The 22,988-nt window shown below is 42.0% G+C and overlaps 1 protein-coding gene across 5 annotated transcripts in view; it reads right to left on the bottom strand.

Moving 5' to 3' along the window:
• Window positions 1-22,988, bottom strand: part of lingo2 (leucine rich repeat and Ig domain containing 2) — a 252,837-nt gene that overhangs the window by 187,476 nt on the left and 42,373 nt on the right. For all 5 annotated transcript variants that reach the window (XR_008572877.1, XM_054791870.1, XM_054791871.1 and 2 more), the window contains exon 2: window positions 11,610-11,661. The gene's annotated coding sequence lies outside the window, so the exon portion shown is untranslated. The remainder of the gene's footprint in view (window positions 1-11,609; window positions 11,662-22,988) is intronic.

Raw genomic sequence — 22,988 nt, 5'->3', positions numbered from 1 at the left:
AACCGTGAATGACAAAAAGCATACAACACAAAAGGGGAAGGAGCCAGACGACCGATCACACTGATTGGTACCCACATTCTAAAGTTGAGAGGAACAAAACATTATCCTTCAGATGTATGAGAAGCATAAATTAATTATTACAGTCCTAAGGTAATGCAGCAGCTTGCAGTGGAGGCCATGAAGGAAAGCTGGCGACAAATTGCTTAATTTAACAGGCTCACAGCTGTGTAATGATATAGAAATATCGCAATGGGTGTATGGCTTGCTTGGATTTACTCTAAGGACACCTTTGTGCATTCCGCTGCCACCCTTGTGGTGGTTAATGTTGCTTTGCAGAGCGACTAAAGTGGTAGATTTGTTATACACAAGATAAACTTGGCAAAAAAAGTAATAGCTTGAACGCCAAGTCAGCAAGACGGCATGCTAGCTTTCATGCATTTCTTCATTTTCGATAGTTAATCTTGGTTCAGGGTCACATCAGGGGTGGAGCCTATCCCAGTTGACTTCATTCACGACAGTTGTGAATGGGCCATTGTGTGAGAAATTGTCTCAGGTCATACATGTCAGACAGCTACGTGCACCACGACATTACCAATGACCCAGATTGCCGGCTGTTTTAACAAACTTCAACGATATGAAAGAAATATCTATTTTTAGAGTTGGTTGCTATTCTCCATGAAAGATAAAACTATTTTTGAAGAGAATGGATTAGTTTTACTTTTTATACCCTCAACATATGCAACTTTTTTCTGCATCTACAGATCCACATAGATCAGGGGTCTCAAACTCAACTCAACTGGGGGCGGCTGCAGGTAGAGTCTGGGAGGCTTCAAGTATTCAGTCCAGAATCACGTTTCAACCAAGTGAGTAACTTGCAGGAGGTCATTACAGTCGGACTCGTGGTGTCATAAAAGAAATAACACAAAATCCATCACATAGAAACTTGAGATATATATATATATATATATACATACACACAGGGCAACTACTCCCACTACCACAACTCCTAGCACAGGGGGTGTCTTACAATAGTCGATTACTCGACAAATCGATACAGAAGACTCTGTTTCGACTATCAATCTCACCATGAAATTGTATCATAGCGATGTGTGTACTGCGTAATTCTGAGGTGCTCTTCACGGTGTGGGCTATAGATGGAAGTGATGTTCTGCATGCTGGGTTAGAGCAGTGGTTCTCAAATATTTTCTGTCATGCCCCTACTGGGGGACAGAAATGTTTTTGCGCCCCCCAATTTGAAATGCTATTGAGAAACTGACAATATGCATTTATTTATCTGTACCGTACAGACTGAACTCCAAATTGAAACCAGCGAAATGCAACAAAATGGGGAGCGGTGAAGCATACAAGCGTATTCAAGAGTCAAATTGCATGCCGAGTATGACAAATTCATACATGTTGGCAGGTCTGCACTAATACTGAAAGTCCCCCCCCCCCCAAAAGTTCACCGCGACCCCCCAGGGGCGCCCGCTTAAGGAAATAAGTCCGGAGAAAAAGACCGAGGAGATGTTGACTACTGTTCATGCAGTTTTTTAGCATCTACCTGCAAGACCAGCTGTGTCTATTTCAAATAAAAGGGTTACTTTTCTACAGCCATCATGTGCTTGTGTCATTCAGCCATCACTGCAGTATGAAAATGTCAAGTGATCAAGATTGTACCATTCTGACTACATGGGGCGTAGCCTACGCCTGCTGCTGAGCATATATTTTTATATATTTTATATATTTCAGGTCAATCAGCCTCATTCACCAATGAGTTGCTCTACTTTGTACTTGGTGTCAAAGGTGAAGCTACACAACAATCCCACACCGATGCATGCTCGTGTATCCTATATTGCAACCTGTTGGTGCTCCTTGGCCTTTTGGCACACTAACCCTTCGACCTCCTCCCTGTACAAGTTGTTAGCCTGTGCAATGTGGAAGAGAAATGATGGACTCCATAATCTCTGTCCTATTATCTGCCCGCTCAATTTAATGACCAGGCAGGTGTTAATGATGATGGAGACGGAGTGCGGCTCTGGCCAAAGAGTGGTGAGCAGAGCGTAATGGGCTGAAAAGCTTGCTTTGGAACAAAAGTAAATCACGGCCCCCGCCGATCGATGGCCGGCATGACTGAAAGCCGATGGGGCTTTGCTCCACTTCGCATTATAATAGGAAACACATTGATTCCTCCTCCTTGTGCCATATTTGATTTGAGCCATTGATTTTATTGAATGTCTCTTCGAAATGATTTGGAATTAATTAAAAACAAACACACGCTCTTCCGGCTCATTTCATTTGGTTTTTGTCAATGTATCAAGATTAATTTCGTCTTTAAGGCTGCGTTTACACTGCATGATTCAAGTGACCCGATTCGGATGTTTTTCTTCTATGTGGTACATTTGGCTATTCTGGTATATGGGCAAAGATCATACATGACTGGATATCTGCAAATATGGGTGCAGTGTATGCAGACGGATGAAACATTCAATGCTCTTCAATGCTGTGGTAGGGGCGCACCGTATCTCCCCTCTTGTGGCATCCCGCACAACGGCACACTATCAGATGAGGCACAACACTCTTTGGTCTCCTGTACCCTTCTGGCCAGGCGTTTAATCCTGCTTAATTGGAAACATGCATGACTTCTGTCATATTACCAATGGCTCAAGGAAGTGCAATATCATTTAAAAATTTAAAAGCTAACATTTTCTCTCAAACGCTCTCTGAGAAACTTTGAGACAATTTGGAACCCTCCTGACGTCCATTATAGATTTAGCGGATCATTTTCTTCTTGCATATGGAACAGCTACGTGAGCTACTCCAAACATCGCAACCAGCTCACTTGCAGGTTTATGGCAGGCCAGGTCGAGGATAATGCCTTCTGGTGGACACATGTTTTGCAGTCTGGTCAGTCGGGCTGCATATAAAGGCTGCAGATGTTTGAAGCCTCCAGCGCTTCCTGTTGTGGTTGAAATGGCGGACGCCAGTTCTGATTTGATTAAGTGACCCAAACTCTGCGTAAAACACAGGTGAGCGCTGGTAACTGCTACAGCCTGGATTATGCTCCACCACCACCGACGCCGGCGGGCTCCACACTCTCCAGACCGTCCGGCGGAGCTCTAACTTTGCGATCATTTCCGGTTCTTCTCTCTCGCTGCAACACCAAAATGTCCGCCATAACAAAAGAAACGATGAAGCAAATTGAGGGGCATCTGAGCAAACAAGTTTGCAAATATGTTTTATGTGTTACAATATGTTTTATGTGGCTGTGACTTCAGTCGTAATTGTTGACAACTAACCACAAACTAAATAGCTAACCAAAGAGAAAAGAGAGCTGTGGTTGCTCACTCTCAGGAAAACACTGCCCCTAGCGTTTTGGTGGAGAGTTGCATGTTATGAATACGTGATACAATGTACACGCAAGTTTAGTGTTTGCATTTTCAAAGTTAAGAATGGAGTTAACTGATGACTGTGGATGTGAGCGGTCCTCCTGGGATGCTGCTGTGGAAAAAACCTTTTTTTGAGTGGATGTTTCCTGCACTCACTGCTGTCTGTTTTTTAAATTATTATTTTTCTTGTTCCTGCACAGCAGTGGTGCATCATTAGGATGATTCATTGGCTTTTGACATGGTTTCATAATAATGATTAAATATTCCAAAGGGCATTTTGACCTCGCAGACAAAATGTGCAATTGAGCACTCACTGCTGACTATATTTTTTTATTAGAAGTGGGGGAAGGGGCACTAAACAGGACAGCAAAACAGCACGTTAACAGCAGGTATTCAAATACACTGTATAGTGTGTGGCGGACACGAGGGGGCATGCCTCTCACCTAGTCGACTGCTAGGGTGGGGGTGTGGTTTGTGGAGGGTGTATTGGTACCAAACTGCCATAGTTTTGTGTCTTTACATTTATTATGTTGTTGGCTGTTGAAGAATAAAGTCCTGCTTGAGACCAACCACTTCATGTTCCTTTCAATTGTCATATTGGTGAACCTGACGTGATACAATGTGGCAACCCCCCCAACCCAACAGCCAACTGGGTGAGAGGCATGCTCCCCAGTGTCCGCCAGAACACACACACAGGTGGATGCAAACCTTTTAAGATAAAAATCAACACAAATGTAAACAACAAAATACAGAGAGACGCTTGTGTTGATTGAGCCTTAGGCGGCCACTTGAATTTGCAATTGAACATTTATTGGACAGCGAGGCCCCCATACTGAGGCCCTGTGCGAACGGGAATGTTCCTGAGATTTTTTTTTTTGGCAGGCTGAAAAAAAATTGTGTCCACACTAGTTGCATCCAGACGGGAACAGTGACGTCATAATTTTCGTGTTGGCTGTCTACACAAATTCGTATTTTCCCACTCTGGAAGTCGTTTTAAAAAAATACCATTTTAGGGCACCCATAATGCTGTTTCCGTGTGAATGAGAGGCTGAAACAATTAAATACTTGGCTGTTTTGACCTGAAAATGCTTCCGTGTGGATAGCCCCTAAAATTAGCTGCATAACAAATGATGTGCTCATTAATGGAACCCCCACAACTGACCTGCTCTTCCTGCTGAGATGGTAAACATCGGCAAGAGATGAGAGGTTAGCTCATTAGCAGCTAGTGCCAGCAGTCAACACTGTTTATTTTTTTTTTCCCAATATGGATTTTGTATTTAATACAGAGTGCTGTCTATAGCCAAAAGTCTCATAAAAATTGCATAATACCTAGACGCATTTCAGGAAATTGGTCAGTTTAGCCAAGCTGCCAGTTTGTCACCTGAACAGCTCTATAAATTCCATATAGCAAACAGTGAAAAAAAACCACCACAAAAGTTGTATTTAAATTTTGTTTAAACGTTCAAATTTTGTTACATCCCTCCATCATTTTCCGCTGAGCCGAGGTCGAGTAGACGGCTCAGCAGCCTAAGACGAGAAGCCCAGGCTGATTTTTCCAGCTTCTCCCGAAAATTCTGACGTGTTCCCAGGTGTGTCCTGGGTTTCCCCAAGGCCTCCTACCGAGGGAGGCGTCCTGACCAGATGCTAGAGCCACCTTAACTGGCTCCTCTCAGCAGTGGCTCTACTCCAAGTTTCCAAGTGCTCCTCACCCTCTCTCTAAGGGAGAGCCCAGCCACCCTACAGAGGAAAATCATTTTGGCCGCTTGTACGTGCAATCTTGCCCTTTGCCTCACTACCCAAAGCCCATGACCATAGGTGAGGGTAGGAATGTAGATTGTCTGATAAATTGAGAGTTGAGCCGAAAGACAAAGCAGACCACTGCAGAGTCCGTATCACTGCAGAGGCCACACCAAGTTCAAGTCTTGGATAATCATTTGATAAAAAATATGGTCTTATAGAATATAAAAAAGATTCTTCTTCGCCCACTCGTTTGACACCAGACTAGTCTCCTTTTTTGCACCTAGCCTATTACATGTACACAAAGAAGCCACTTGAATGTGAATGCCGTTTTGTTTGCTGAAAAGAAATTATCAGCGTTACCATCTCTGGCAATAATTGTAAACGTGAGAGCAGGAGGGTTTAATTCAGCCAGGTCTGCTGCTCCTTAGCTCGGCCAGCTTCTTTTCGAAGTCGTTTTTCTGAGTAATGACTGCGGTCCAGCTGCCTCCACGCTGCAGCGCCCTCTCCTCAGTCCCAGCATTTGTAGCCTCTTCTGCAATCACGCTCAATCCTCCTCCAGTCATGGACAAGATATCCTTTGCGTTCTCCACACTGGGCCTCTTTGCATATTTTGATTATTCACACAAATGACTAATTCTTGTCGGAGCTAAAAAAAAAACAACAATATATTTAATAGCCTCAAACTATTATGTTTGGCTTTGTTTCAATTTGTACACTTCCGTACTTCCACTTATGTACACTGAGTACCTCGTACCTGAGTGGGTGCATTTTGACTGTGCTGTCCAAAATCCATTACTGTCGTTGCACACTTATTGGATATGACGACCACAATTCTTATCCTCGTCGCTCCTTTTTAATTGGGAATTGAAACCACGGGAGTCAGTCCCTCTCCTGCTACGTCGCCAAGATGACAATGATTGAGGGTGGTTTGGGTCCATGTTGAGTGCAACATCCCGGTACTGACTGTGCGCTGCATTCTGCCGTATTTCTAGTTGGAACACACTTATGTACTGAAAACCCTAAGTGTAAGACGGAAATGCGTGAATTGAAACACATCCTTTGAGTATACATGATACGTCATTAAGCTGTACAGCTATCATACTGCATGGGCGACAACACTCCCAGCCGGGAAACTGATGTGCATAAAAGGGGGCTCATGTTTCAAAAATCCAAAATCAATAAGGAATATCCTAACTGGGATCCTGGTCGTCTACTGAGAGTGATCCATTTTCCAGTAGCATCCTGAGCAATCAAATGGTCTGTTGTTCTGATCCATGCATCCGGTGCAGTGGCAGGGGGTGGAGCCTATTTAGTAATTTCTGTATTCCCACACTTGCATAAAAGTATTGGGAAACATCCAATCTACAAGATTTTGTAGAGTCTCCAGGTCGAAAGTCATTGTTGGACTTGAAAGGGGACATGCTGGCTCCTGAGCATGTCTTTATGGATCTACCTTTGCATACTGGGATACAAAACAGAAAAGGGCCTTCCCCAAAGTGTTCCCACAAAGTTGAAAGCATACAATTGTCCTGAGAGTTTAGCTGAAGACTCTGGGGCAATTAAGATCTCGACTCCAACCCATGACCGATTCCTTAATTTATTAGGCGGTGCGTCTCAACACTTTTGTCTATTTGGCCTCTTTCAGAGGACAACAAAGCATGCTAATATTGAGCTCTGCCCATCAGTTGTCTTCTGACACCCTAACAGCGATCTATATTAAAGCATCCAGTCCCTGCAGGCGCTTGGGAGCCTCACTTAAAGACATCAATACGCTGGGAAATGAGACACAGAGCGATGGCTTGTGAGACCCAAGATATCTGGGAAGCACTTACATCTTGTTTAAAAGGGGCTGATTGTCACCACAGAGAGAGAAGGAGACAGATGCCATTATCAAACCACTTAGGAAGGCCAGCAAAGAATGACACTTGAATCAGAGTCTTTGTCTCAATTTGAGTCAACCTTGGCATTGTTTATCGACTAAATCAAAGACAGATCCGGGACATTCACACTGGTAACAGCGTCAGCAGCCACCACATTCAGTACAGTCGAGCCTCAAATTTCAAATATGCATCTAAAGTTGCACAAAACCACTGGTATAGCTACAGTATGGGAGATGCAGTGCTAACATCTCGGTCACATTTTAACAGCAACATCATGCTGGGTTCGCCTATTCGCTGAAAAAAAACAAAATTATCAAGTTCACAGCTTCCAAGTCTGTCGTTCACTGATGGATAAGAGGCAAACCGCTAGGCTTTATTTTAAGATGCGTAGCGAAACCAGTCTTTTTTGTTGTTTTCAAAGCTGTCTTCCGTCAAGTGGTGGGCGTATACACAGGGTGGACTCAACCAGCTAGGAGGATGTCAGAGCAAGGCCGTTTTTCCATTAAGACGTCATGAAAGTCAAAAGCGATTTGAACTTCCACTATCTTCTTAAAAGATTGTCGTTTTGTGGTGGTTGAACAAGCATCTTCCCAATGCGAGACAGCCACCGTACCCCCTGAGCAATGCAGTCGCCCCACAACAGAGCCTTTAAAAGTATCAAAATGATTCTTTCAGATCATCTCCCTGCCTCTCTGCTGGAACGTCGCTTGTCAGTCAAGTGCCACGCATTCCGGTCCTTGCTGTCAAACTTTGCTTATTTCCGTGGCAACACCAACTGACAAACGTGCAACGGGGAAAACACATCAAGCGACAGGAGGGAGGGGTGACAGAAGGGCGGGGAGGATTGGGAGATCTCTGAAGGAGTCGCTGATGAACGTATGGCAGATTACTAAGGACGTTCGATGCATTTCTGATTCCAACAGCTAAAGGTGAATACGCAAGGAGAACACGTTCTGTTTCAAGTCGCTGTCTGCCACAATGTGCTCCAAGCCAATGCATCTTCTCTTATACTTTGTCACCTTGTCACTCTGCGTGAAGGCAGAGATTGTCGATGCATCAGCGTCGTCGGAAAGGACGAGAAGCTTTCTAAGTGTAAAGAAGGGGAAAAAAGGAACACGAGCCGTAATTCTGCAGCATCGGATCAATGACTTTGATCGCGTCTCCTCGCACATTCACTCCTAACTTACTGCTGGGAACTGTCGTCAGCAGTTCTAACTGCCTCTTAACGCACTTCCCCTTCCTTCATGTGCATTAACGCCACTATCAGATGCTTACAATCATGAAGAGAATAAGACAAACGTGAGCCCAAAGGTGAAGGACATTATGCAAATTGCTCAGAAAATGAATGTGGTAGGGTATCTTCAATTAAATTTCTCACCTGTACGGGCCGATGTAAGAAGGGGCTTATAATTCTCCTGATCAGAGCAGCTATTTAAAAGAATGGTGCAGCAACTCGCAAGTAACGTGGCCTCCTTGTCCCTTTTGCTGCTGAGAGGGTCGGGATGGGTCCTCCATCTTGATGACGCATTTAACAGAGACACTCAACAGGATACCGTGATGTGTTGTGTTTATTATACTTTGCATGTGATGGCAGATGGCGTGCAGGAGCGTAAGGAAATATGGTCATGCAAAAACAGAATACATAAGAAATGCGAGAGTAAATGAGTGACAAAACAAATTAACGGTCAACAAAAATTACGGCTTCCCAGCCTTTCCTTTCTTCTCCTTTCTCCCCGGCACAAGCAAGTGCGCGCCATTTATCGCTTCCGCGTACATAAGCCGCGCTAGATGATGATGTCACTAAGCGTCACTGCTGCTGGACCGAAAAACTATCGTCAAGAGGCATCCAAAACGTCCTTGCTTTGCATATTGTCCCCATAAATGTCACTTAAAAGGAGTTTCAAATAAACATATGAGGTAAATATGAATACTGAATGAAGTGAATTAATTGACCAAAAGAAGAAAACACGAATCAACTGTATTTCACAGGTCCGCTACATCTCACATGACCACCACATAGCCGGAAGACGACACAGACTGAACGTCTTTATTGAGGCTTTATCATTAAAAATGCAACAAAACGCGCATTCATATAAAGCCTGCCGTGCTTCAATCCAATGCTTTATTTCCTAGTATTGATTCAATCGATTGATTGACTTTTTAAACAATGTTATGTCGACATATGCCATCAGGAATGGAAACTTGCTCAACGCAGATCAATGTACAGTAGTTGGATCGGAGGAATATAAATTGATGCATCAATGTAGTGAATAAATCTTTACAACCCTAATATAACTATATATATATATATATATATATATATATATATATATATATACATATAATTTTTTTTTCATTTTCGTATTTAAAAAATACAAAAACAATAAAATAAAATAATTTTTTACATGCATTATTTCTAGGCTTTCACAGGTCACATCAAAGGCCGAATCTGGCCCCCAGACCCGTGGCCTTGTGCTTTCTTTAAAAATAGATTCTGTCTATTTCGTTAGTTGAAATATTTGTCATCTCTTTGAGACAAGAATGTACACCTGAGCATGCATTACCGTTTCCAAGCATGCATTACGCATCATGTTTGGGTTTTAACTGAGCTAATGAATGGACCTTCATTGTGAAATTTGACACGTTCTTCCATTGGCTCGGGTATCAGCTGCAGCTCTGCCACCTCCCTCACTAACTAATTGTGATGTCACACAGCTGCACAACATGTATAAAATAGCAACAACAAAAAAAAAACCTTCTACTGGTGATTGAGAAAAAAAACCCAGCATTCTTTCTGACTGTTTGGCATGTGTTATTTTATGCACTGTGTGGGGTGGGGGTGGGTTTCTCGAACACCTTTGACTGAAGATGCTCAAGCTCTTGTTTACTCTCCTGTTTTTCCCCACAAATTCATTCCACCTGAGTGTGTTGACAGCACAAAGGCAGCAAAGTGTTATGTCTTGTAAAAGTGCAAGAGTGTTGTGTTTCCGTCCGCGTTGCCATATGAGATGTCTTAGAAGGCTGGAAATTTATTGCTGAAATGAGTTAGGCTTTTTTTCTTTATTTTTTTACAGTCATCCTAGCACCAGTAACTGCAGGCTGGTACCAGCAATGACTGCACCCTTTCTGGGCCTTCTCTGCACAGCCATCAGCTTTTACTAGCTGCTCATAAACCTCAGGCAGCATATCCACCATTTCTTTGATTGATTCCATTGGCTGTCACTGATAAAAAATGTATCAAACACCTCTGGCACATGTACTAGAACCGCAGAAAGTGATAATTAACATTGGGTTCCAGATAACTGGCTGCACCGGAACCAACTGGGTTCTCTTCAACAGCCCAGTAGTGAGGTATGGTGACAAGAAAGGAATATCGCTAAAAAGGTTCTGGAATTGTGTCCCCAGGCCCCAATTATCAGGCCAAGCAGTGAGCTGAAGGCAGCGTAATCAGACCTTTGAATGCTGAGGGACATGTAGTGCTGTGAAATACAAAATAAAAAAAAAAGTGTGTAAAAATAAAAAAATAATATGTATTTGTGTGTGATATAATATAGAACATGTATATCATAACTAGAAAAAATATGTATATTAGTAATTATATCGTTTTATATACAACATAACATAATATAATACATACACATATAATAAAACAATAAGTGAAATATAGGCTATGTTTGCTATAGAAACTAATTTGAAATAGATCAAAATATTGTCATTTCAACATATTTTATTTTATGAACATTTTGAACAAATGTAATGCTTTTGGTTTGAATATTATTTGAGTATTTAGACATGTATGTCAAAAGCAGTTAGCATGTCAGTTTGACTACATATTTAATTTCAGAGGTTTTTGGTGAATTTGTGGCTTCGTAACAGTATTTTCTTCAACAAAATCCAAAGCCATAAATTACCAAGACTAAATATTACTCATATCAATATTAATACCCTTCCACCAGCAAATGGCCTCAAGCATACATAATGCATTTCACAAACATATGACTTAATGCATTTGTGTATAAGAACAGCAGCATTTAAGATGCTAATCGGTGCATCATAATCAAGGACATGTTGTGATTGCTATGGCAGCACTGTGGAGTCACGTACAGTAAGGCTGGCAAGCCAAAAGTCTAACGTTCATTAATTCTTTATCCCGCATCTCTTTAAAAGCCTGACTTGCGAGCGGCGCTCTAATCTGCAGCGACTGTGGGCAGATTCAAATAAGATGAATGTGAGAAGAACATCGTGTTCTGTTGGCCTATTTTGAAGAGCCACCCACATAGTGAGCCGCCATCGTCGGCGTACCTGCAGGTGCATTTAAATACGTAAGAGCTATCTTTCACAGGGAATCAGCGTATGTGCGTGTGCCAGCATCATGCTACACTCCTCTTAGATGAAAATAGACTCTAACTAGAGTATAGTATCTTGACTTTCACATCCGCCACAGCCTCTTTTGAAAGCAGCTGCTCCTTGACCTCTAAGTCCATTCATAAAACCGCCAATAGTCACGGCCTGCAAGCGGTTACTAAAATCTATAACCAGTGATGCATGAGCACCCCGCTGTTACCCCTCCTGAGGAGCACGTTTTATTCAGAGATAAACTTACCTTCGTGGTGGAGGAGCACAGATGTGAAGATGGCTGCCCAAACAGATGGAGTCTGAAAGGCAAACAGAGACATTTCCATCAGCACACGCAATATCAACGCTTTGTGTGTGTTATTCCACGTTCGGCAGCTCGTGTCAGCTTGCAGGAAGCCTGCATCATCCTCTCATTGTGCGCCATGTCATATCAGATGACAACATGAATGAACATCATTGATCCTCGCTTGAGAGATGGCGCCGTGCTATGTAAATGTATGTTTTGTTTATATAAGAGCAGAATTAATCACCCGCCAGGCTGCAAGCTACGATAAAACACTAGTTAATATATCACAGCACACCATGGCAATGCCCAAACACCATGCAAATGCACCCCCTAGTGGCTGTAGATGGCATAGAGATCAATGAAGGTCAATGAATGTTGTCTTCTTGCACATAGTTTAATATTTAGGTTCTATTCAGTATTCTTATATTGCAGTGCTTCTCAAATAGTGAGGCGGGACCCCGGCGGGACACGGTGCGGTTTCGGGGGGGTAAGTGGCATGGAGGACTACATAGAAATTCCAAGTTTATCGTGGTTAATTGGTTCTAGACCCAACCGTGATAAGTGAATTTCCGCAAAGTAGAAGTCCTTATTTATAAATGGAACATTGTCATAGAGCAGAGAAAAACTGTTTACAACCTTCTAAATACAGTTTTGAATATTATTAGAGACCTCTAGACATGAAATAACACCCCTATAGTCACCTTTACACCCAATATAGCAGATATAACATGAGAAAATAAGCAATTTAAAAGATAAATAAGACTCCTGCTCGTGTGTGTTGCTGGAAATGTGTTTCAATGTTAGGGGAACTAAGTGGGGGGTGGACAAGAAGTACCAAGGTAATGTCTGGAGTTCAGAGTTGAGTTTTAGCTTGTTGTGGGTTACGGCCGCAACAGGAGCCAGTGTTAAGAATTATTGTGCCTGGTGTGAGACGAAAAGAAGTAATATTAGTATTAGTATTCGTATTAGTAAAAGCTTGTTGTTCCAGCAGTCAAGTCTCACCGAGCATTACGGTAACATGACTGACACCAGTGTAGAATACTACATATCATCACGATGTCTTTGAATGCGTCTTCTGAATGCCTTTTATTTGTATTTTAGTTAATTCAGCCATTTTTATGCTAGAAAATGCTTAACTTAGGCAAAAAAAGTAAAATATGCTTAAATATGCATTTTTAAAAATAATATTCAACCACAAAACAGCATGTGTTATTATGATTTATTCATATATTTCTGAAAACCCGTGATGGAGTGAAGGCGCGATATTCAAAGCGCAAAGTGGTGAGGGATTACTGAATATATTATACAAGGTAGCACAAACAAAGATGAGATGAGTTTCTCCGAAAGACGCGGGCGCCTGGATCCCCTTCAAAGGAGGAGCTAGCATGAGACGTTAGCATCTCCCTTTGCAAGGACAGGAAAAAGATGGCGAGGGAGAGGGACACTATTGGGGGAAATTAAGGATGCCAAGGTCAGCAGCGAGGATGCTGGCTAGGAAAGGAAACACGGTGGCGCACACATACCGCCCACATTAGCAGCTCCCTCAAGACAACCTGCTGAGAACAGCTAAATTAACCCACAGCTCCAACCCACTATACTTGCCTCCACGCCCACACATTCAGTCACACATGCACCCTGGGCCCCATTTTAAACTCAAATGTATGGCACTGCTGGCATGCAGGGCGGGGGCCTGATGCGTTTGGATTCATCAAACAAGTCGTAACACGGACCTGGAATATAAGGTGAAAGGTGTTTAGGTTGTGTGTCTTCATTAATTCACAGTGTTCGGGGCATAATGTGAGTTTATGATGTCGGCTGGTGTTCTCATTAAAAGGAAGGCGTGCTTTGCACGTTGTCACGTTTTATTACCAACAAACCCTGCTGTGAGAAATGTGGTCATTTACTTACATGATTATTCAAAGGGTATTGTTCTACCAAACGTCTACCGGTGCTAATATTAGGTATCCAATTAGATCAAATACAAAAAAAGAAAAAGCCTGGGTGGCAGTTTATTTTATTGTTTTTTTATAATAATGGCTTATTTTCATCTCTTCTACTGGAAGTCAATAATCAGTCATTCCTTTTTTCCCATGGGAACAAAGTAATATTGCATCCTGAAGGAGGTGGCGCTATATGTCCACCCACGGTGTTGAGTCGCTCCTCTTAAGTTAACAATCCTCGCGCTTCCGTGGCGGCAAATAAACTACATTTTTTTTTACAAGTATCGTTACCACTGGAGGACGAGAAACAGCGAAGCGGCTAAGCTATGTAACACACCGAGCAAGAGAGCCCCAGAGGAGACAAGAAGCCATGCTAATAGCTAAGCTAGCTTGAATGTAAAGTAACAAAACACAAGGATAAGTACGTAGTAAACTTTAACAGAAGTCTCCCTATAACCACCTTACAGCGGAGAGGAAGCAGCTATGAACAGTAAATTTGCAAGTTGAATAATAAGACATTTGACAGAGAATACTATAACGTCCAAAAATGGAAATGACGCAATACAGTAGATAGTCCATAAGCACGCAAAGGAGGAGCCTTTTTAACCTGTTATGAAATGGTTCAAGTATAATTCATTACAACATATCGTGACATGTATTGTTATTGCAAGAGGCTACAATTTATACAGCCGCTCATCGCAATTTCACGGTTTGGTTGTCGCTCCCTCGCTATGTTGTGTTTTTTCAGAAATTAATTAATACATGATCGCTCTTTCGTGCTAGACTACGGTCCATTATTAGTCAAAACACAAGTGATATGCGGTATTATGGTTACTAGGTGGCACTAAAGACACAAAACGAAAGAGACATTAGCTTACATTACATTACCTTAACACTGCATTAAGTCAGCCATGGCATATCTGACATCGGTGTTTCCGCTACATGTAATTGATTACAATTTGAAATGACTTAACAATTTTAAGTAATATATTGTATGAATGGATATATATGCGATACAGATACGTGTATAGCTTATTATTTACACACATATTTACCAAAATTAGTTTAAAAACAATTTGATAAGCACGCACCGGAATCTCCTGTCTGCCTTGCTGGCACTTGCGCATGTGACCAGATACGCGACACGTCTTGTTTTGACTTTCACTGTGTTTCTTATTGTCGGGAGAATAAACAATAGCTCGTAAAATGTGTATTCAATTGACGACAGCTTGTCACATGCTAAGCTTATCTATGCCTGCATGTGTGATCGATCACATTTCAATGTCATTCCACTTTCTGGCATTTTTGTTTACATGTCGAGCTGGCGGCATCTAGTATTTTTACTTATTTTATTTATTTTTATTTTATTTTACCTTCTAGTAATTTTTAAAGTGTACTATTCAAATATGACACCTGTATTGGATGACAAATGAGCACACTCAGCAAAGATGTGCTTTGTAAATAAAATAAATGTAAATGTTGGCAGTGCTCTCACCAACTTTGCCATTAAATTAACAGTTTTGCTATGTTCTCTGTTCATGTTCAGCTAGTTGTTGAAAAAAGTTAATAAACAAATAAGTCATAAAAACTTGCTATTTGTCATTTAAAAAAAAAAAAAAGCGGCACGGCACAGAGGCGGCAGTCCGCCCTTCCTTGAAGCCCACCACCGCAGCTTAAAAAAATCCTAGAGGAAAACCTGGACATGATAGAGTGAAAAAAAAAGTTATCCTCCCATTCTGTGTGGAAGTGGTAAGTTTTTGGCTTCTTAAGTTTAGAAGTTAACTAGTTAGCTTGTTAGCTCACTAGCTAGTGGCTGTCTCCAGTCCCTGGAGCATAAGAGTTACAAGGTGGTGTAAATAATGAATAATAGGAGAGTAAAGATGACTAAAGTGGTGTCATTTCATGTCTACAGGGCTCTAATAATGTTAAAAACTAGATTTAAAAAGTCATAAACAGGTTTTCTATGCTCTAATTACAAAAATATTCCATTTATTAACCTTGAATCCAATATTGCGGAAATTCATTTAACACAGTAGAGTCTGGAAACAATTAACCACTATAAAAGAGGGACAGCTGTATTGCAATATAGCGCCATTGTTTGTTGAAACACACCTAAGCCCCCATCTCATCCCATGTCCTTCAAGGTAAGAACAGAACACATCAAGGTAAAGCCACCAATAATGGCCCAAAAGTGTTTTTTATATCACAGTAAAGGTAAACTCAGTCCATGGTTAAGTGCAAACTCAATGAAGTTCCGTTGAGACACTTCATGTGGCCTCTAATGTGGTTTAAAGAACCTTAAAACTCAACAAAAAGGGCACATTCTAATCTAGCTAACCTTGGAATTTGGCGTTTAAAAAGAAACCTTCCTCCGTAGCACACAATGTTTGCAAACTTTAAATGATGCTACTTTTTGTGAAGTGCAGCTCAGCACAGGGAAGCCACTTAGGGGCCATCCCAAAAACTTGACTCTGCAGGGTTATTTCGCATCTTGGCAGAATCTATGCGGTGCATTAAAGTCTCATCCGTTAGTGGGCTTATAAAAGTTCAATGAGAGACAAAAACACTGCTCTTGTTTCGCTGTGTGTTGAACTAGTTATCAGTGTTAAATCATTCATGCCGATTCATAATAAAAATGAGTCCTCCAAAATGGGCCTCCAATGTGGACCAATGCATTCAGGGACGGGGACAGTTTTCTATAAGTTACATTCAAATCACTTCTTATCCCCAAAAGTCAAATGCAGAAATAGCACAGTGAAAAATCGCCATTTATGCTTGTATTTTTTTTCCCCACTGCCTTCTGATTGCATTCATCATGCTGATTTCTCCAGAGGTCCCTGAAGGCGACTGGCAGCCTCAATAATTGACGGGCCTGAAAAGCTGTGTGTTGCCATGCGAGTGAGCGCCTGCAGCCCTCACGGGACACTCAAAGCACCATCGGCTTGGGAAGCAGGCGAGACTCCGTTCAAATGTCTATTGTCTTCATCACGCCAAACATTTAGCGACGAGACAATGCGACACAGTTTGATCAGAATGTCGGCGCCTCGCAGGCGCAAACATCAAATGGCCTCGTCGTCTGAGTGTAGCGACACACTGCAGAGGCGCAGATACACACTTATTTCAATGTCGTTTACAGACCGTTTGACAGCGAGCGAGGAAATGGCAAAGCCGTGAAACACATCATCATGCACCTCCAGGCGGGAAAACCTTTGTCTCTTTCAAAATAAAATGGCATCTATGTTTTGTAGGTTCACTTCTTAGGTCGTTCATTTAAAAAGCGTACAGTCATCCCTCGTTTATCGTAGTTAACTGGTTCTAGACCCGACCGTGAAGTGAATTTCCACGAAGTAGGATTCAATATTAATGGAATATTTTCATAGTTAGAGCATAGAAACCTTGTTTATGGCCTTCTAAAAGTGTTTTAACATTATTAGAGCCCTGTAAACAGGAAATAACACACCATAGTCACCTTTATACTTGTATTACCTAATTGTTGGAGTACTTATAGTATCTTAAACATGAAGCCCCACCCCCAACCCACTGTACTTGCAGGTGCGTGCTGTCTTCTTGCAAAAACCTGGGTAAAAGGGGTCAGCTGCGTCTGCAGCTGAAAATGCAGCGGATACGGCCAGAGAGGCCCAACAGAAACGGGCCGCGGAAGATGAGAGGGCCAGAGAGGAAGAGTCAGATGGTGACGCCATCAGGTGAGTCTGATCATGAGGAGGCTGCTGCTGGAGGTGCGCTGCCACTTGAATCTGCTCTTGCAGCATCAGAACCCGGAGTCTCTGACGTGGAATGGGTGGCATCTTGAGGCAGCAGCAGGGAATTCTGGAGACCCTGAGAATGTCATCCTATGAACTCGACATTGGGCAGAAAAACTCACGTTCATTGCGCTTGCACGCACTTACAACATGCAAGTGAGCAAGGACACCGTACGTGAGCAGCACGTGTAAGTACGGCCTCCGTACGATAACGTGGCAGTCGCACAGAGATCGTAATTGCAAGCAATTACCACGTCCTCCCTCCCTCCCTCCCTGCTCTTGCCACTGCCTCCCCATGTTTTCAGAAAACGTGGCGGGCGTGGCTTCCCCAAAAAACGTACAGACTAAAAACACGCACGGTGGGTTGTGGCCAGGGCTTAATGTGAGTCGATAGCACATGGCATTAAAAAAAAAAAAGATCAGTCTAACATCCATCCATCCTATGAGGTCTGTCACTTGATTGATATATTCATGTCATTCTGACATGCATCTGCCAAACATAGATGTACACTCCGACAGTGCTGCTAGCTTTATTTACATCACATTGCGCACCGCTTGTATGCAGGCTATGCCCGCCAATTTATACATAGCAATTATGTATACAGTGCTAACTAATTAGCGTCCCATTGATTTATCCTAAACATAAGAATGGGTTTGAAACAGAGGGGAAGAAAAACACACCACAGTCAATCACAAAACAGCCATCATTTATTCATTAATTTTTGACAAACCGCAATAGAATGAGGGAGCAATATTTGAACCGCGATGAAGCCAGGACTGTATATAGTATTGATCCCGTCGGACGTAACAATGCACAGACATCGAGTCAGCAACGTGTAGGCTGCTTTGTTGAAGCATTCTAATACAATACAGTACAGTAATACAGTATGAACAAATGAACTAGTTTGCTCCGTGCAATACTGTATGAAAACCGAGACAGTGTACGCAAACTGGGCAAAACCCTTGTGAACATTTGATGAAAACCGAATTATATGAAAACTGGAGTTTGACTGTATAATGTGTTTCTTGTCACCAGTTATTATTTCAGCTGATTTTTAAACTCAACATTGAAGAAAGTGTTATGTAGGTCTGGACCCCAGATGCAAAGGTTTGAGCTATAGTAAGCTATAGTCAGCATTCTACATCCAGAATACTGCTGCGTGAGTCCTGACTAGAACCTGTAAATCTGACCAAATTAGTCCAGTACTCAGGTCTCTGCTCTGGCTTCCTGTCGATCAGAGAATAGACTTTAAAACAGCTCTGCTTGTGTACCAGTCTTTTCATGGTCTTGCGCCTAAGTACATCTCTGACATGTTAAAGTCACATAAACCATCTCGGGCTCTGAGAAGCTCGGGGAGTGGTCTCCTGCGGGTCCCAGAGTCAAGACTAAACACGGTGAGACTGTGTTTCAGTTTTATGCTGCCAAAATCTGGAGCAGTCTTCCAGAAGATGTGCGACAATCTTCAACTTTGGCAATGTTCAAATCCAGGCTGAAAACACTTCTATTCAACTGTGCATTTGACAACTGAAACTATTTTATCTGCATTTTTATGAAGTGATTTTACCCTTCGTTTCTGTAAAGCACTTTGAATTACCTTGTGTACAAATTGTGCTCTATAAATGAACTTGCTTTGCCTAGTCTCTTTAATGAGATTCACACCAAGTACAACAAAGCCAACAAAGGAGGGAGCAGCATCACCGGCTGAACTTGGTCTTCAGCTGGCCAAAGGCACCATGAAAACGTATTGTTAGAAAACAACTGGGCATACTACTCAAAGACGTGACAATTATTAAATGTCCAAAAAGTAGAAGAAGTCCAACCGAGTGTGTTGTCTGAGGATGGAAAAATCAACCAGCGTCTCCCATCTACAAACAATCAGTTTCAAGTAGCCAGACAGCTGATCAGCAGCAGAGGTGCCCAGTCCTCACTCCAGCCTCAGTGAGGAGAGTTTCCTTCACTAATCTGATATGACTTACTTGAAATCAGCTCAAAACTATAGAAGAGTTCATAGCTCATGTTGGCACACTTATGCACGCATGGCTGGACTGGTTTTATTCTTGCATGGAAATTGGTGACTTTGCTCCAACATGGCGACAAAGCCTGATTGCAATAATAGTCCTTCAATAAAAAATCTGGAGCAGTCTTGTAAACAGTGTCACATTTCGCACTGGGAGCTTTGCAGTATGCAGTTTGGGGGAAGTTGAAAAAAAGACAATATGTAGGCCACACTCAAAAGGATTTTTTTGGAGCACAAAGAGTGAGTGTGTGATTAAAGTGAGATTTTTTTTTTAATCACAGCAGAGGGGAGTGTGAGACAGTTCTGGAGATATGTGCAGCCTCATAATGGAAAGTGAACTGGCACAAGACAGCATATACACTACAGTGATGTGAAAAAGCGTTTACCCATTCCCGATTTCTTATTTTTTGCATGCCGGTCACACTTAAATGTTTCAGATCACCAAACAAATTAAATATTAGTCAATGACAACACAACTATGAAAATAATACATTTATAATCCTACTTTGTGGAAATTCTCTCATCATCAACCATCATCTGGAACCAATTAACAGCTATAAACGAGGGCTTATTAGAGTAATAGAGCAACATCATTTTGTATTAAATATAAAAGGTAATAGGACGTATGTTTAATTTTACTTTCATTTAGTTTGTTTTTGCTTGAATTAATCCTCACTTTTAGGGTGATTTTTTGGGGTCAGACCCAGATCACAATTGATTTAAAGCACTATTCAATACAAAACTTCCAAAGGATGAAGTCAATATTTTGGTTTAATATTTGTATGTTCATTGTTTCTCTGTCTAATTTTGAAATCTATTCAACACAAGAAAAGTACAGATTAGAGCTGCAACAATTAATCGAGCCAATTAACTGAAAAAAAAACTATTGTTACTATTATGGCTTTATAACTATTTTAGCATTTGATTGTTTTTTGTGTCAGTCAAAATAACTACATAACGTTCATTAGATACGTAGCGTTCATACCGTCCAGTTAGCATTTGCTATCAAACATTACCAATATACAAAAAATGAAAATGATTACGAAAAAGACAATGCCATCAAACAATTCGAACATTTACTCAATTGATCGAAACAAGCTTCAGATTAATCGACAAAGAAAATAGTCCTTAGTTGCAGCCAAAGTACAGATTTATAGATTTCTCACTAAGAACACGATCCTAATTTTAAATAATGTTGATCCAACTCAAGATAGTGAAAGGATGATGGGGCATTTCTATGTGGAGGCTGCATGTTCTCCCCGTGCGTGCGTGGGTTTTCTCCGGTTTCCTCCCACATTCCAAAAACATGCATGTTAGGTTAATTGGCAACTCTAAATTGTCCATTGGTATGAATGTGAGTGTGAATGGTTGTTTGTCTATATGTGCCCTGTGATTGACTGGCGACCAGTCCCGGGTGTACCCCGCCTCTCGCCCGCAGTCAGCTGGGATAGGCTCCAGCGTACCCGCGACTCGAGTGAGGAAAAAAATAAAATGGATGGATGGATGGTCTTTTATATGTATGTGGTACATCAAGAGGAGAGGGGGTGGCCATGGTGCCAAGACCAGCCAGATCACCCGTTGCCGTTTGACTGATGATCACACCTTGAGCCTCAAAAACTCACCATACTCCGTCAAGTATTTGTTCTTCAAATGCCGTATTAAATTAACGCTTTTACACGTTCTACCACCGCAAGATAGTTTCCGTGACGCGTGTTGGCAGTTAAGTTCCACAAGGCAGACATGATTGTTTTTGTTTTAGCATGCCTGCGCACTGTGACATTAGTCTGGGCAAGACACTACACTGCACGCAGGGGTCGCTACGGCCTGCAATAGTACTAGCCAGGGGTGCTCGGCTTTTGTAGTCAGCGTTGAAAGGCATTTATTGGCATATGCCGATCACGTGATTTTTCACAGAAATCGGATGATACTGATCGGTGGCCGACAACACATCAGTAGGGTAAAACTAACCTGTCTCACAACAGTCTAAGCCCACCTTACGCTCCCTTCTTTCATTCTGGAAGAGCCGATATCGAAGGATCAAAAAGCAACGTCGCTATGAACGCTTGGCCGCCACAAGCCAGTTATGCCTGTGGTAACTTTTCTGACACCTCTACTAGAAAATCAGAAGGCCTGTGAGCCCCCCGCTTTCCACTGTACTAGTACTGAAAATCAAGATCAAGCAAGCTTTTGCCCTTCTGCTCCACAGGAGGTTACTGTCCTCCCCAACTTCGCCTTAAGAGCGCACGGTGGCCTAGTGGTTAGCATGCTGGCCATGCAGTCAGGAGATCTGGAAGGTCTGAGTTTGAATCTTCATTGGACATCTGTGTGAAGTTTGCATGTTCTCCCCGTGCGTGCGTGGGTTTTCTCCGGGTACTCCGGTTTCCTCCCACATTCCAAAAACATGCATGTTAGGTTAATTGGCGACTCTAAATTGTCCATAGGTATGAATGTGAGTGTGAATGGTTGTTTGTTTATTTGTGTCCTGTGATTTCCCGATGACCAGTGCAGGGTGTACCCCGCCCAAAGACAGGTGGGATAGGCTCCAGCATACCGCCACGACCTTCAAGAGGCTTAAGTGGTATAGAAAATAGATGGATTTACAGTATCTGGTATGAAAGAACTGGTATGAACTGTCATAAAATCAGTACCACTGAATGAATCATGCTCATAGCACAAAAAGGACACTATAATGTGTTGCAAAGAATAATTTACCAAGGTTTTCCAGCTAGTCACATGTAGTAGCTGAAAAACCAAGTGTTTGCTTTCTGCCTCAGCGGTCCGCAGCACAATTATATCCTGATTGAGGTGCTAGCAAATGGAGCAAGAAATAAAGAAAGTGGAATATTTGCGTGGAAGTGCCTCTCCAGTGGACACGGCGTGATAGAAAATCATTGAGCTTATATATTAACCAAGTTAACATCTGCGGGAAGGCTGAATTGAAATGCTAATATAGTGACATTGCCATAACAACGCGTGGCAGATCAGCAGCCATCCGTGCATGCAGGCTAATGAGAATGACGACGTGCTGCTACAAATACACTGTAAATGACTGCTTTTGTGCCACTCTTTCACTTTAATGAGATTTGTGCAACTTTAGCGCAAATGACGTGTAAATACGATAAATGTTTGTTAAAAAGAAGCTGTGGAATAGTTCACAATGACAAAACAAAAACAATTCAGAGGAGCACAACAATTCACTTGACACTGAGAAGCAATTAAAGATATCAGTGCGTGTTTAATTAATCTTGTGACCTCTCAGGAACTCCGGTCCATCCAGTCTTTTGGGGGGAAATGTGCAGATAATGAGCCTTTTGGGCAAACAAGAATTAATTTGCATTGTCTGCAAAAAGTGCACATAAACCCATTATGTTTTTCACTGGAAAGGCCAAGTGTTCCCAAACAGGAGACTAACAATAGAAGAGGGTTTTCAAGCAATAGCGTGAGCCATCACTTCTGAATTCGCCTGCCAGCAAATTCGCAAATTTTTGTTAAAAAAAAAAGGAAAAAAATTGTCAGGGACAATTTAGGGTCGCCAATTAACCTAACATGCATGTTTTTGGAATGTGGGAGGAAACCGGAGCACCCGCAGAAAACACACACGCACAGGAGAACATGCAAACT

Source organism: Dunckerocampus dactyliophorus, chromosome 11 (assembly GCF_027744805.1).
Source record: "Dunckerocampus dactyliophorus isolate RoL2022-P2 chromosome 11, RoL_Ddac_1.1, whole genome shotgun sequence".
NCBI classification, from domain to species: Eukaryota; Metazoa; Chordata; class Actinopteri; order Syngnathiformes; family Syngnathidae; genus Dunckerocampus; species Dunckerocampus dactyliophorus.
This window is presented reverse-complemented; position numbering and strand designations above follow the sequence as displayed.